General features: G+C 36.1%; 1 pseudogene; it reads left to right on the forward strand.

Annotated features, from left to right (window-relative positions):
* The first annotated feature begins 1,904 nt into the window (after positions 1-1,904).
* Positions 1,905-2,525, forward strand: LOC126491539 (60S acidic ribosomal protein P0-like; annotated as a pseudogene).
* Positions 2,526-3,706: the final 1,181 nt, after the last annotated feature.

Here is a 3,706-nt window from a genome sequence, read left to right on the forward strand (position 1 = left end):
TCTCAGCAGTGATGCCACATAGTCTTTCGAAGTAACTCTGCCCTTACAGGTATCTGGTTCCTGGAATTTCTGAGATGTCATTCTCCTGACAGTTAAGATTTTAGGAGTGTTTACAATAAAAATCATTTTCAGCTTCCAAAATCTGGATAACTCAAAGAATTACATGGCAAAACAGAAATTTGTCTATAGCATGTTAGGTTAGTACAGGTCTCCTAGAATAGAAGGTGTTTCTTCCTCTTTTATTATTTGGAAGCTAAATGTTTTGGGTATTATTTCTCTAAAGGTTCGATATAATTTACCAATGATACAACCTATTCTTGAATGTTCCTTTTTCTGGAGAGTTTTTTTTAAACAATCTTATTTTGCATACCAATCCCCCTCTCTCATGTCGTCCTGCTCTGTCCACCTTCTTACCACCATACCCTCTATCCACTCCTCAGAGAGGGTGGGCCTACCATGGGGGTGTGGAGAGACTGCTTCAAGGTCTCTGCAGCTATGCTGGGTAGGAGTAGAACTCAGAATCTGCTTTCAGGGACTATGTCCCAGAGGGTAGGGCCCTCCAGCCTTGGAGTCAAATACCTCTCCAACTAGGGGTGGGGCCAAGGCTCTGGTGGTCCCTGATGTCATGAGGGGATGATGAGAGGTGTTCCGAGGATACTTCCGTGTCTCTTGGACTCTCGTGGGTAAGAGTGGGGCACAGAATGTGTCTCCAGGGATTATGACCTAGAGAGTAGTACTCTCTAGCCTGGGAGAAAGATACTCAACTCTCCAGGTAGGGGAAGTTGTGAGTTCTTAAGAATGTATCTATCTTGCCTAGGTTATCCAAGTTAGTGTGTAAAACTCTTTATTCATCGCATATTCTTTTTGAATGCAATAAAATGAGTAGTAATGTAGCAACTTTCCCTTCATACTGTATTTCACTCACACTTTTGTTTCTTATTTAATCAAACTATGATTAGTCAATTTTGGCAAATATTTTAAATAATTACCTTTGTTGTTTTCTCCTCTGCTTACCAATTGCCCAATTTTCTTTCAAAAAATCTGAATATTATTACTTTCGTTCAGGAAACTTTGAGTTTATATTTTTTTCTTTATTTCTAGTTCTTACATACAGAATAAGGCTTTAATTTTATATTGTCACATTTGTGTTCACATAAATCTCCACAAGGCTCAATAGACTCAATACATCTTCAGCATGTTCTATAAGTTTTGATCCATTGTAAATTCAGTTTCATTTTTAAGAAATTCTTAAATTTCTCACAGATTTCCTCCTCACTACACTTGTCACAAATGCATTAATCAACTTCCATGTATATAAATTTTCAACTGTACTTTTGTTGTAACTTTCTAATTTATATATTATGTTAAAAATTGTCTTGTGTTATAACAAGTTATTAAAGCTTTCTGTGGTCTATATAAGAAAATCTTTCCTGGTTAATAAAAATGTATATTTAAGTAGTTTTTAGTTTTTAAATTGTTTATACAATATTTTGTTCATATTGTCTTCCCTCCCAACTCCTCCTTAGCCATGCAATTTCATGTTCTTTTTCTCTCTTAGGCAAATTAACATTAAGCAAACCAACAGAGTGCACCACACACAACACAACACAACAACACAGCCAAACTAAACACAATCTTCCTTACACAGACCCTCTAAAGCATGACATGTAGTCTATTTTGTGTTGGCCAAGTACTCCTGAGCATGAGTTCTGCCTAGACTGGAGTGTGGTCAGTTCAATGAAGAAAACTGATTTCCCCTTTCCTGGTTACTGTCAATTGCAAGTAACTTATTTGTTTGCAGACACACTTTCTGGAATGTTCTGTGAATGTCCTTTAGTTCTGTTTGGTTTACAATGCTCATCTTTTATATTTCTTAATTGATCTTTCCATTTGATGTTTTCCCATGTAAGGTCACTGTGTGAGTGCAAAACACTGGCCTGGGGAATAAGAAGACTTCTTTCTTGGAGGCTTTAAACATCACCACTAAAATTTCCATGGGTATCAATGAAATTCTGAGTGATGTGCAGCTGAAAAAACTGAGGACATGGTGGAAGCCACAGAGCAACACTGCTGAACACAGTGAACATCTCCCCTATCTGCTTTGGACTGATCACCCAGCAGATGTTTGATAATGGTGGCATTTACAACCTGGAAGTGCTTGACATCACAGAACTGACTCTGCAGTTCCTGGAGGGTGTCTGAAATGTTACTATTGTTTTTCTGCAGACTGGTTGGGCAATTGTTGCCTCAGTATCATACTCTATGATCAATGGATACAGATAAATCTTGGCTTTTCTATTGAGACTGAGTATAACTTCCTACATGCTGAAAAGATTAAGGCCTTCTTAGGTGATCCACTTGACCTTAAGGCTATTCCTCCTACTGCTGCTGCTGCTGCTACTGCTGCTGCTGAAACCCCAGCCAAGGCTGAAGCAAAGAAAGCATTGGCAAAATTGGATTAGAATATGGGATTTGGTGTTTTGATTAATTCTTTCAAAGCAACCAACTCAGCCAAATTAATTTGAGAAACATGGAAATAGAGGCTTCTCTGTCTTTTAAAGCTATTTCCACCTATTCTCATTCCAAAGAATCGAAACAATACCAGAAACATGAGTTCTCAAAGGCAGAGTCAAACTAGGAAAATTTATGTTGGCCAATTTGTACTGTTTCCTATCAGTCTTAGAATATTTTCCTTACTTTGTCTCTTGATAACTTCCTTTGTGTTTGTTTGACTTGGTGTTGTATTATATGATGATTTATTTCTAACTTTTTAATAATATATTATATAGATTGTTTTTCTGATTTCCAGGAAAATCACATATAGCATCATAGAAATTATTGTAATCTATTTTAAGAGGATTCAGTTCAATTCATGCATAGAACTCTTTGAATTCTGGGATTTTTTTTCTAATATTGGTGTCATGAATTCCATCTTTATATATTTAAACCATTTATGTATTTTAATAATTATTTTATGAATTTATTTTAAGTAATATGGAGAGTGAAGTTATAAATGAGTGGTATGATACTATTAGTTTCCATATGTATAAAAATATATTTAACTTTATTCTAAACCTTTATATTTTTATATGCTTTGAGTCACTATGTTGTGCTCCTTAAAATATACTTGAAATATTCCTTTTAGTATTTTTCTAAGATTGTCTAACGGTAGTTAACTCGATTATACTTATTACTACTAACATTTTATTCTTTGTTTTCGAAGAGAAGTTTTGCTTGATGTACAATATCTAGTGAGAATTTTTCTTGATATTTTTTATATTAATCTAAATTACTTTTGACTTCCAAAGTTTCTACTGATAGATTTTTTTGATACTATAAACATGAATTCCAAAAGTTGAGGGATTGATCTTGGGGCATATTGATTTAAAAGCAAGTCTTTTTTACCCTCTGAGCCACCTTTGTACCTCTATATTCTTTTTTTTTCTTTTTTTTATTTTATTGAGAATAGGAAAAAAAAAGTTTCCGCCTCCTCCCAGCCTCCCATTTCCCTCCCCCTTCCCCCTACTCATCTCCCCCTCCCCCAACTCCTCTCCCCCTCCCTCTCCAATCCAAAGAGCAAACATGGTTCCCTGTCCTGTGGAAAGTCCAAGGACCTCCCCTCTCCGTCCATGTCTAGGAAGGTGAACATTCAAACTGGCTAGGCTCCCACCAAGCCTTATCATGAAGTAGGATCAAAACCCCTTGC

The sequence above is a fragment of the Alexandromys fortis genome, unplaced genomic scaffold (genome assembly GCF_014885135.2).
Source record: "Alexandromys fortis isolate MF-2015 unplaced genomic scaffold, M_Fortis_MF-2015_v1.1 scaffold_241, whole genome shotgun sequence".
Classification (NCBI taxonomy): Eukaryota; Metazoa; Chordata; class Mammalia; order Rodentia; family Cricetidae; genus Alexandromys; species Alexandromys fortis.